The 13291-nt window shown below is 43.4% G+C and overlaps 1 pseudogene; it reads right to left on the reverse strand.

The window, feature by feature from the left end:
• LOC115113250 (tetratricopeptide repeat protein 27-like) overlaps nucleotides 1-13291 on the reverse strand; it is a 151478-nt pseudogene that overhangs the window by 52690 nt on the left and 85497 nt on the right.

Genomic DNA, 13291 nt, shown 5'->3' on the forward strand with positions numbered 1-13291 from the left:
TCCTTTATGTCACAAAACCATGGGGCAGCACTAGTGTCTGGCTGCTTTAAGAGTCTCCTGTTCTATACCAGACGTCGGACCGTCTTATACCAGGCCCCAACCTCCTGCTTTATGACTCTGACCTCGTCTGGCTGCGACTGACAGCTCACTGCACACCTGGAGCACTGAAGCTGGGGCTGGATAGAGCAACAGGCACACACAACATGATGTCATCCCCATCAGTTTAAAGCAGCCCTGAGAAGAGCATAAATTATTCCCAGATCATACATCTGTGCATGACCAAGTATAAGCATGTCAGAGAGATTGTCTGAAAAAAAAAGGGGTGTGGAAACATTGGTAAAGGAGAAGAGAGGAGGGTGGGCTGGTTTCACAGACAGACACCCATGACAAATATTCTAAACGGGTACAGGAACCCCAGCACAGGGGGAGCGTGTCTGTCCTCTGCTGGGTTATTTCAAAGGCCCCTGTGCTTTCGCAAACACAGCTCAGTGGGAATACTGATTTGGCTGTGTGGATTTCAGACGGCATGCAGCACATGTTCTTGCAGACTGTTGTGCTAATGATGTGACATATGTAACCTACAGAAAATGTAAATCCAGGTTTGGAATTTATATAATTGTGCATGTAAACCCTGGAAATGGTATGATGCCAAGTGCCTTCACTTGACAGATCAGCATTAATGGCCTTATAAATAATATAGGGTGATTCTGTGCATTCATGTACAGTATCAGACTTGATATTGTGGGCTACCAATAGTGTCGTTCACCATCAGTGTGTCAGAGTATCTCGTAGAATCAAAACTCTTATGTGACCTTTCATCTTTTACCTGTGTCTGCATCATGGCTCCCTCCACCCGTCGAGAGCTGCCCCTCTTGAGGTTGGTCCTTAGACACAGCGCCGTCACCACAGCCCAGAACCTGGGCTGAGATAGTAAGCACTGCAGGGAGAGGGTAGAGAGACCGGTAAGGACATGGAGATTCAAGACACTCACTTTCATTTCATCATGGACCAATAGGGACATCAATCTCAGATAAAAGGGATAGTCAAATGTCTCAGATAGTGATGGGATAATACAGTAGAGGGTACAGAAATACGTAGCTATGAGTTTGACATCTTCAACATGGAAACTCAAATCTACTGTATAGAGCCGATGAAAGCACAAGAACCAGAAAATTAGGACGCTCTTATGACAGATTCGGGAGTTTCCATGAGAATCAAGCTACTGGAAAGCCGGTATAGTAGAGCTTATATAACTTAAATAGGCCCTCTTCCTCCAACCAGGTCGAAGATGATGGCGGAGTGTAGACAGTCCTGGAGTTTCACATGGGAGTGTGTGTGTGTGTGTGTGTGTGTGTGTGTGTGTGTGTGTGTGTGTGGGGGGGGGGGTCTGTTTTGTATGAGCAAGGACAGAAGAGGTGAGTCCTACTTCCTGTATGCCGCAGGAAACACATTACTCACTGTGGAGTCAGAGGCGAACCCTCCCTGCCAGAGCGGTAGTAAAATTTGTCTTTCAGGACCAAGGTCAAGCCTACTGTACTGATTGACACATATACAGTGGGGCAAAAAAGTATTTAGTCAGCCACCAATTGTGCAAGTTCTCCCACTTAAAAAGATGAGAGAGGCCTGTAATTTTCATCATAGGTAAACTTCAACTATGACAGACAAAATGGAAGAAAAAAAAAAATCAAGAAAATCACATTGTAGGATTTTTTAATGAATGTATTTGCAAATTATGGTGGAAAATAAGTATTTGGTCACCTACAAACAAGCAAGATTTCTGGCTCTCACAGACCTGTAACTTCTTCTTTAACAGGCTCCTCTGTCCTCCACTCGTTACCTGTATTAATGGCACCTGTTTGAACTTGTTATCAGTATAAAAAACACCTGTCCACAACCTCAAACAGTCACACTCCAAACTCCACTATGGCCAAGACCAAAGAGCTGTCAAAGGACACCAGAAACAAAATTGTAGACCTGCACCAGGCTGGGAAGACTGAATCTGCAATAGGTAAGCAGCTTGGTTTGAAGAAATCAACTGTGGGAGCAATTATTAGGAAATGGAAGACATACAAGACCACTGATAATCTCCCTCGATCTGGGGCTCCACGCAAGATCTCCCCCCGTGGGGTCAAAATGATCACAAGAACAGTGAGCAAAAATCCCAGAACCACACAGGGGGACCTAGTGAATGACCTGCAGAGAGCTGGGACCAAAGTAACAAAGCCTACCATCAGCAAGGCCAGCGGCTGACTCAGTGAGAGGCGGTGTGTAAATGTAGAGATCAGGTTCCGGTGCTGTTCGCCCAGCCGATGTCCCCCTCAACGCAGGAGGAGAGATGGGTAGGGAGCTAGCAGATAGTCTGGGTGTGTCCCATACTGTACACTGAAGGCCACGGGAACCTCAGAGAGCAGTGTTTGCACAGGGCCCTCAAATAAAATCGCCACCGGACAATTTACATTGACCCCCTCCCTTTTATACACTGCTGCTACTCGCTGTTTATCATCTATGCATAGTCACTTCACCCCCACCAACATGTAGAAATTACCTCAACTAACCTGTACCCCCGCACACTGACTCGGTACTGGTGCCCCCTGTATATAGCCTCGTTATTGTTATTCTTATTATGTTACTTTCTATTTTAGTCTGCTTGGTAAATATTTTTCTTAACCAACAGTGCAGTTCAAGAGAAGTTAAGTGCTCGTAAGTTAGCATTTCACGGTAAAGTCTACTCTTGTTGTATTCGGCGCATGTGACAAATAGAGTTTGATTTGAGTTTAGCAAACATGTTTCTGCATCTATACGACAAGGCTGCCTTACCTTAGTGTTTATTCAAGAAAAGACATCTAACAAACGGACAAATAAATAGCTGAGAACAACACCTCGGAGCAATATAATGTAGTCTGGTTTATAAGGAGGTTGTGTATGTGAAATATTGAATACTATCACTGGTAACAAGTCATCATATGGGGAACAAATTGACAAAAACAAACCAAATCAATAAAAAAAATATATCAAGGAATTCCTTGCCTACTGGGGAGTTGTCTGTATTACAGCTCCGTTCTCCCTCCCCCAACATTCATCTTTGTGAGAGTGAAGACAAATAGTTTGAGGGCACAAAGAGGAGCACAAGTCAGAGTTGAAAAGAGAAGAGAAAAGATGGTATGAAAGGAAAGATGGTAAGGCTTAGGGTTTCCAGTACATTCCTTTGTCTTTGCCTCACAATTTCAAGGGTAACTGTTTAGAGAACATAAACAATTCTGTGCTCGACTCTGCAACTTGCAATAACCTTTCAGGAAAGGAGGAGATCAGTTAAGTTTCACACGGAAACATTGTGTGACGAGCTTTGGGTTACATATTTAGCCGCAAAGGCAATGGATATTTTGTCTCTTTCACTAGCTCACTTCCTCTGAGCAGAGTCAACACGTGTTCTCCCCTGGCTATCCTGTCTGGCCTGTGGGCCATGTCTAAACATGAGACCTGATAGAAATCAGCCAAATTAGTAGCAAACTAATGCAGAGGCCTGGGATAGAAACTGAAGGCAACATGACCAGCGGTTCCCAACCCTTTTCCATTCCGGGGACCACCAAATCACCGTCAAAAGCTCTCGAGGACCACCATTCGTGATTTTATAACACACAATATATCTTGGCGGTCAAATGTATTCAATTTCAGCAGTGAATGTAAGAAATTAAAGGCCTATTATTATTCTAAACAATTTGCATTGTGAAAAATCATGTAAAATAATACCATTAATACTCCCAACTGTTACTATATTTGGAAGAAAAAAAATCTCACGTAACCAAAGCAGATGGGGTGAACAGCACAGTGGTATGATGTATGGGAAACAGAAGCTATGAAATATAATTATCACCCCCATCAGTATGGTGGTGTACTGACAGGGGGACAGAGATTGCCTTGGAGGAGGATGAAGTTAGGACACAGCCCCCATGGGATGCCTCCCCTCTCTCTTTGTGTTTCCCAACCTCCGTGCCAAGTTACGAGATGACTATCAAAGTGACTTCCTCTTATGGGGCCAGAGAGAAAATAACAATTTAAGATGGAATCACCCTCCTCCCACATTGTTCCCCCCCCCCTCCACTCATACCAAATGTCACTATGGCAACCCTTCCAGTTCGACTACTTAGCTTCTCTTACCAAAACCTTCCCAGAAGCCCTCAGTGGGAAGCGGAGGGCGGACTAGGGAACGGTATTGAGCAAAACAGACCCTATCTTGCCCAAGGCCCAGTCAGGATTTCACTGCAGACGGTCTTTTTTGAGTTAGGTGATGTAATAAGTCAGGCTGACACATCTGTGTAGATAGATAAAAAAATAAAAAAAAATCTGGAGTTTTTTTATTTAACTAACTTATCAATGACGCAGAGGAAATCCTATTTCCAGCCCTAGATGATAACTCCCGCGGATTTGCTGACATCAGGAAAACACTTTTGAAACTGACGTAAGGAGCTGTCTCTGTCTCTCTCTGTGTGTGTGGCACTAAAGAACAGTTGACAAAAAGAAACATCCGGCAAACTCAAACGGAAGCTCTACCCCATTGCAGAATCACTATTGTGGAATGGGATCATAACCACATCCTAAATCTTACATCTTTAAACACGCTTTCTTCTTTAGAGTTCCCCCAAAACCAAGGTAGGAGCGAGATAAGATCGGTACTTTTGAAAGCTTTCAATATATGTATATGTTGGTTGATAAAATCTGAGATAAAAAGGGACCAAGTTATCTAGCTGAACCAACTGTTCCCCTTGGAAAGGAGACCCCCCCCCCCCCTTTCCTTTTGTTCAACCTAAGATCAGACAAACAAGGTGAGCTTCGTCTCCATTGACTCATCTCAGATAAGGATTTCATGCTAATATCAAAACCTAAGATTCTGAGATCTCCAGAATGGAGGGAACTTGCATTGACACGACTAAGATTGGGATCTTATTGCTAGTTTGGTGGAATGTGGCCATTATGAAGAGGCCCCCCCCCCCCCCCTTACCATCTTTGTGCAATCTCCATACTCGCAGGCTTCTAAACTCATCAGTCAGCAGTACAGTAATATGGAGAGGGGAGAGAAAGGTCAGCCATTATTCCTCCCAAACACTGCTTCACTGGTGTTATTAAGCCTCAATGACCTTCTCACACAATATTAGAAAAATGTAAAAAATGAAACCACAACATCTTGGTAACGGTATCAGAAACACCTGTGAAACGGCACAGTACTTTACGTAAAACTGGTTAGATGCCTGAAATGCTTAGAACATTTTTTGACCAGGATGATTGGTAGAGAATAGTCTATTTTGAATAGTATGTTTGTTAGCCATACATGTCATTTATATAATAAGAGTTGCTTCTCCAATTAAAATCCAACACATTAAGATGACATTCAGCAATAAACAAATATGCAGGAAAAAAGCAGCATGAAGTATGAGGTTGTGTACGAGGTTCACATGATCCCGAATGTGTTTGTAAATGCTAAAGGAGTCACGATGGAACTCAAATGGGACATTAGCGCAACAGTAAATCAGCATCATTATGTAGTCATTCCGCTAGTAGGTAGAAACAACATTGATCATTGTCCTGAGTTAAAGTGCAATGGCAAACTGATTTAGATGGTGAGGCAGTGCCATTTCAAATGAATATCCAGCAGTGTTTAATTGGCTGGGCTTGCTTAGCCAACTGCGTCACACTATAGCACCTGTCTGCAAATCCGGAGATGAGAATCCTGGTGGAGCAGCAGGCCAGAGCCCCAAGCCCATTGGGGAGACTGTCGAGGAGCTCAAAGCGCTTAACAGAGTGGCCTTGCTCAGCGGCCCGCGTTGAGTCATTTATTACCTTAATTCAAACCTTTTCAAAAGCAGTTCTAACACCGCAGCTGGCTGCATGGTACTGATTTGCCTCCTAGCAGCAGAAAGGTAGGTCAAGAAAACAGACCGTGGTTTATAGGCGTGACAGTAGTTCAGACAGCCTACGGGAAGTAGGGAGTCTGTTTGAGAAATGGTTGAAAATAACTTGGGAAGGTCCATTTTAATATTGATCAGTCAAATTTTTGGGGTCATTAAAGTCAAAAATGGGAATTTCAATAGGCTCCAATAGCAAATAGAGAGCAATAAAATCATATTATAAAAACAACATTTGTTTCTAAGAAGGTATTAAGATAAAAATTGCCAAAACAAAAATGGTAATCCAGATAAATACATTGCCAAATTTACAGACAACTCCAACTACAGCACATTCAAGTTTACCTCCAAACCCCCAAACTTAGTGAACTGCTGTGAGAATTCACAAACATCAAAGGCAAGTTCAGTTATTGGCTAATGACTGAGAATTCCAAACGTTCCCATAAAATCCTCTACTTGTATTGGCCCTAAAGACTTAAGAGATTGGCTATACATGAGCATGGAACATTTCTCCATCCAATCCCTGACACGGTTCAGCAGTCTCAAATATACTGTAACCACGACGCTTTCGTATCTGTAATGAAAAGAACAATGATGGATGCCATTTTCCCACTGGACCTCAAAGCGCTTTACATTGTAAGGGAGGAGAACTCATCCTCTTCCATCAACAAATGAGCAGCATCCACCCATCTGGGTGATGCGCTGCACTTTTGGTCAAATTTGGGCCAGAACGCTCACAACAAGTCGCCATATAAAGAGGGAATGAGCACACTAAAATGGTCAGATATATAGGTGGACAGTTGTACTTTTCAATTGGAGACTTTCTCGCGCTAATTTGAGCTTCAGCAGAGCCGATGGGGCAGGGGCAAAGTGTGTGCACATCCTAACACAGAGCAGATCAGCGAGCATACGCCAGAGCTACTCCGAATGAATAAATCAGACATTAGCTCATAGCCATTGCGTCTTTATCATCAAATTTCACTGGCAGCAGCGAGAGCGACAACCCACACATTCCGCAAAGCTTAGAAGTCTCGCTCTGCTCTCTTTCTGACATTACATCCGTAAGAATCATTTATATAAAAACGGCAAATAAAATAATGACAACACATCATAAGTCACTTCAAGGGAAAATTGGGAAATGACTTTGTTGTTGTCCTGTATAAAAAAATATGTCAAAAGGAAGAAAAACTGACCATACAGTAAGTAAATAAAAACAGATAATTTTAAAGAGGGCAGGTAAATGGTAAAAAGGTTTGAGAGATGTGGGTCTGTGAAGAAAAATACATGATGTGTAGTAACAGATCATGTCAATGAAGTCTATGGCTCCACCCTTCAACCACTGAGGATGGCATGACAATCTAATACAATCAGCCATGCAGTCGTGATCCTGACTACAAAAATAGCCCTCCCATCTTTTTTTTTTGTGTGTGAAGCTTGACCTTCTAAGACTCATTTAGCTCAGACCCCACAATCGCAAGCGGGTGACAACAATTTCAGGCTAAAATTGTAGTTCTCTGATTAGTCGTCGTTGTGGTCCCACGAATGTGCCGGGAAACGAACTACAAGTGACAGCAGCAATGAAAGCTTTTCATTCTTGATTTATGTTCAACTAGTTTACAGAAAAGTAAGGGCAGGTTTTAGGGCAGGTTTAAAGGAGGACAAATCAGAGGTGGAGATGGCCTTAGTGCTGTGCTGACTGGAGGACATATCTGTCTCAGTCTAGGAGTTTAGGATATGTCAGCAGCCGACTGCCAGACAACCTGAGTCTCTCATTTGGAGACAAGGCAGCCTTCACACTCCAATCGCCCCTCACAACGTCCTGGCTCAGACCGAGGAGGATACGCTCGGTTCTGCTTAAGTTATGCCCTGGTGATGAGGGGGAGGAATAATCTGATTTGACGTGCTGGGCATTGTGATCAAAATCAAGGCAACACGCTAAATCAATGCACAGAGGAAATTTAACCTCCTGGATGGGTCATGTGGTGTGCTCTGAGCCTATCAAAGTTGTTAGATTTGACAAAGGTGGCAGTGCAACCAGTGTTGGAGGAAAAACAGACTCAACTACTGAGTTACATCTTAAAGGTTTCTAATGCATATAGAGACTGAGTAGCCTAATCCACATTTTTGATAAAAACGATAGCAGAGTTTGAGAAATGAGATGCGCAAATATACTTGCTTCATACACCAACAACTATATCTGCTAATAATCTTTGAAAACCACTTTAAACTATATTTAAATAAAAGTCTAAATATACATGAAAAGCCAGCTCTGGTTAAGACATCAGCCTGGAGCGGACTGGAGAGATTTACGGCAGAACAGACACAAACTCCAGGGCAATAAATTAACCTCTGTGACCGTTCTTGCTTTTTTTCCCCTCTGACAGACGTGAGCTTTCCAAATAGATTTCCGAGATTTTTCCCCCTTGAGTGAAGCCTAAGCTGGCCCTTGACATTGCAGAACATTCTTCACCTCAATCCCGGAACGTGAGCCAGCGCAAAGACATCAGTGGTTTGTGACAGAGGTAAGCATCTGACATTCAGACATGCATGCATCCAGACTAGTGACACTCATCCTCCGGTAAGAAACGTATACTTCAATACACAGAGGTGCACTAACTGAGCTATCGGCAATATTACAATTTATATAATGCCATATGTACATTTTTGTGAACACAAGTAATTACGATCCATTTCATCACCACAAATTGGGTTCAACTAAAGCATGGTAGTCTTGGCACACTGGTTACTGTATCCTGTTAAAGGATTTGTTTACTGGTCACAAACACAGATGTTGTAGAGCTTGGTGTTAACAGTACCCTTATATGAGTGTTCCAGACAACCATCAGGAAGGTGACATAAGTAGTGCCGATGAAGAAGACCAGACATGTGACAACCATCTAACCAGCCTGCAGATTCCTGGATCCACATGTAGGCTGGGAAGATGCCTGCTCACACAGCCAGCAGAGGCTCTGGGGAGTCCAGCAACGGTGAGGTGACTGGTGCCAGCCCATTGTTTCAGCTGAACTAAAGGCTGGATGGAGTGACCTTTTGATTTGAATTTTTGAAGAACGGAACAGGAGGGGATGGCTGCTGTTTTACGGGCTCGTAACCAAATGCTATTTTTTTTTGCATTGTATGTAACATATTTTGTATATAATGTTGATGCTACCGTCTCTTATGACCGAAAAGAGCTTCTGGATATCAGAAAAGCGATTACACACCTCAAATATTTTCTTTAATGAGTCTGACGAAGGATTTAATGTTGCTCCCAGACAAGGCCCAATTCCCCATAAAGAAAAGAAGGAACTATAGGGGGCGAAGATCAGGGTGCCTTGTGAGAATTCGTCAGCGCCTCTACCATCCGTTCTATTGGCCAACGTGCAACCACTGGAGAATAAACTGGATGAGCTCTGTTTGAGACTATCCTACCAATGGGATATTAAAAACTGTAAAATCTTATGTTTCACCGAGTCGTGGCTGAAAACAACACGGATAATATACAGTTGGCTCTGTTTTCCGTGCATCGGCAGGACAGAACAGCTACTTCTGGTAAGACGAGGCATGAGGGTGTGTCTATTAGTCAATAACTGCTCGTGAGAGATGTCTAATATTAAGGTAGTCTCGAGGTATTGCTGGACTAAGGTAGAGTATATCATTCTAAGCTGTCGATCACACTACCTACCAAAAGAGTTCATCTATCATTTTCTGTCTACCACCACAAACCGACGCTGGCATTAAGACCGCACTCAACGAGCTGTATAAGGCCATAAGCAAACAAGAAAAATGCTCACCCAGAAGTTTTACTTAATTTCTACCAGCATGTCATATGTGCAACCAGAGAGAGAGAGAGAAAAAAAAAACCTAGACCACATTTGCTCCACACACAGAGACAGGTAAAAAAAGAAAGAAAAAGAAGCTATCCCTCGCCCTCCATTTGAAAATTCTGACCATAATTATATTTTCCTGATTCCTGCTCACAAGCAAAAACCGGAAGTACCAGTGACACGCTCAATACGGAAGTGGACGGATGAAGGGGATGCTACACTACAGGACTGTTTTGCTAGCACAGACTGGAATATTTTCCAGGATTCATCCAATGGCATTGAGGAGTATAGCACCTCAGTCACCGGCTTCATCAATAAGTGCATCGACAACGTCGTCCCCACTGTGACCGTGTGTATATATACACCAACCAAAAGCCATGGATTACAGGCGACATCGGCACTGAGCTAAAGTCTAGAGCTGCTGCTTTCAAGGAGCGGGACACTAATCCGCAAGCTTCTAAGAAATCCCACTATGCCCTCAGACGAACCATCAAACAGGCAAAGCGTCAATACAGGACTAAGATTGAATCATACTACACCGGCTTTGATGCTCATCGGATGTGGCATGGGTTGCAAATTATTACGGACTACAAAGGGAACCCCAGGTGCAAGCTGCCCAGTGACACGAGCCTACCAGGTAAGCTAAATGCCTTTTATGCTAACTTCGAGGCAAGCAACACTGAAGCATGCATGAGAGCACCAACTGTTCCGTACAACTGTGTGATCAGGCTCTCTGTAGCATATGTGACCATGACCTTTAAACAGGTCAACATTCACAAGGCCACGGGGCCAGACGGATTACCAGGTCATGTACTCCAAGCATGCGTGGACCAACTGGCAAGTATCTTCACTGACATGTTCAACCTCTTGCTGACCGTGTCTGTAATACGTATATATTTCACACAGACCACCATAGTCCAAGAACACTAAGGTAACCTGCCTAAATGACTACCGCCCCGTAGCAACCACGTCAGTAGCCATGAGGTGTTTTGAAAGGCTGGTCATTGCTCACATCAACACCATTATCCCGGAAACTCTAGACCCACTCCAATCCGCCCCAACAGATACACAGAAGATGCAATCAGAATTGCAGTCCACACTGCCATTTCCCACCTGGACAAAAGGAATACCTATGTGAGAATGCTGTTAGTTGACAGCTCAGCTCAGCTCAGCATTCAACACTAAAGTGCCCACAAAGCTCATCACTAAGCAAAGGACCCTGGGACTAAATACCTCCCTCTGCAACTGGATCCTGGACTTCCTGACGGGCCGCCCCAAGGTAGTAAGGGTAGGTAACAACACATCTGCCACGCTGATCCTCAACACGCGGGCCCCTCAGTTGTGAGTGCTCAGTCCCCTCCTGTACTCCCTGTTCACCAACGACTGCATGGCCAAGCACAACTCCAACATTAAGTTTGCTGATGAAACAACGGTGGTAGGCTTGATCACCGACAATGATGAGACAGCCTATAGTGAAGAGGTCAGAGACCCGGCAGTGTGGTGCCAGGAACACAACCTCTTCCTCAACGTGAGCAAGACAAAGGAGATGATCGTGGACTACAGGAAAAGGAGGGCCAAACCTGTCCTCATTTACGTCGACGGGACTGTAGTGGGAGCTTCAAGATCCTTGGTGTCCATATCACCAACAAACTACCATGGTCCAAACTAACCAAGACAGCTGTAAAGAAACAGAAAGAGCATGGTTTCAAACTTTAGAACCCAGTTCCTACATTTGAATATAAAAATGGATTTTATCAACAACAAAAAACTATGCTACATTTTATCTCTGGGACACTCAGGATGACAAATCAGAGCAAGATTACTGAATGTAAGTACATTATTTACCTTCAGAGGTGAATGTATCAAACCAAATGCTGTGATAAAAGTGGTTGTTGTTGGGCACTCTCCTCAAACAATAGCATGGTATTGTTCACTGTACTAGCTACTGTAAATTGGACAGTGCGGTTAGATTAACAAGAATTTAACATTTCTGCACATATAAGATGTGTCGACATCCTGGACAGTTGGCTGTTGTATACAACGCCATTCTAGTCACATTAGCAACAACCGTCCCGGTAGAGCAGCATTTCTTAAAGTGTGGGTCGTGGACCTGTTTATGATGGGTCGCGACTTGTCAGAGTGAATGTATAATTACTTCATGAATTACTGGAATGGATTTGGCCAAGTGCAACTGCGGTCTCTGTTCAGTGCGGTCTCTGTTCAGTACGCTCTCGGCTTAGCAGTTGTGTCTGCTCAGTTTGGCAGCTGCGTGAGTGGGAGAAGGAGATGCCTTGTCCCACTCGCCATCACCATCAAATTGACTCATGCTAGCAACAAGTTCTAACGGAGCGCAATCATCATGAAAAGCCAATCAACCGATGAGTTTCTCTTCCATACAAACTTTGAGAAATAACGAGGACCTCCGTCAATGTGCTTTGTGCGGGGAAGTGCTTAGTAATGAGTCATTCAAAACGTACAAATTCATATAACGACATGTCCTGACCAAATATCCACAGCATGACGGTATACCCAGGGAATTATTTCAGAACAAGGCAGAAAGCTTCAGGAAACAGTGCTTCGGCGGTGGAAAAGTCAGCTAGCAAGGCATTGTTGTCATTTTATAACAGGTAAGCAGATATAAAGGAGTACTACAGTTGAAGTCGGAAGTTTACATACACTTAGGTTGGAGTCATTAAAACTCGTTTTTCAACCACTCCACAAACTTCTTAACAAACTATAGTTTTGGCAAGTCGGTTAGGACATCTACTTTGTGCATGACAAGTCATTTTTCAAACAATTGTTTACAGACAGATTATTTCACTTATAACTCACTGTATCACAATTCCAGTAGTTCAGAAGATTACATACACGAAGTTGACTGTGCCTTTAAACAGCTTGGAAAATTCCAGAAAATTATGTCATGGCTTTAGAAGCTTCTGATAGGCTAATTGACATCATTTGAGTCAATTGGAGGTGTACCTGTGGATGTATTTCAAGGACTACCTTCAAACTCCGTGCCTCTTTACTTGGAAAAATCAAAAGAAAATCAGCCAAGACCTCAGAAAGAAAAATTGGAGACCTCCAGAAGTCTGGTTCATCCTTGGGAGCAATTTCCAAACGCCTGAAGGTACCACGTTCATCTGTACAAACAATAGTACGTAAGTATAAACACCATGGGACCACGCAGCAGTCATACCTCTCAGGAAGGAGATGTGTTCTGTCTCCTAGAGTTGAACGTACTTTGGTGCGAAAAGTGCAAATCAATCGCAGAACACCAGCAAAGGACCTTGTGAAGATGCTGTAGGAAACAGGTACAAAAGTATCTATATTGACATAACCTGAAAGGCTGCTCAGCAAGGAAGAAGCCACTGCTCCAAAACCGCCATAAAAAAGCCAGACTATGGTTTGCAACTGCACATGGGGACAAAGATCGTACTTTTTGGAGAAATGTCCTCTGGTCTGATGAAACAAAAATAGAACTGTTTGGCCATAATGACCATCGTTATGTTTGGAGGAAAAAGGCGGAGGCTTGTAAGACGAAGAACACCATCCCAACCGTGAAGCACGGGG

Source organism: Oncorhynchus nerka, linkage group LG28 (assembly GCF_034236695.1).
Source record: "Oncorhynchus nerka isolate Pitt River linkage group LG28, Oner_Uvic_2.0, whole genome shotgun sequence".
Taxonomy (NCBI): domain Eukaryota; kingdom Metazoa; phylum Chordata; class Actinopteri; order Salmoniformes; family Salmonidae; genus Oncorhynchus; species Oncorhynchus nerka.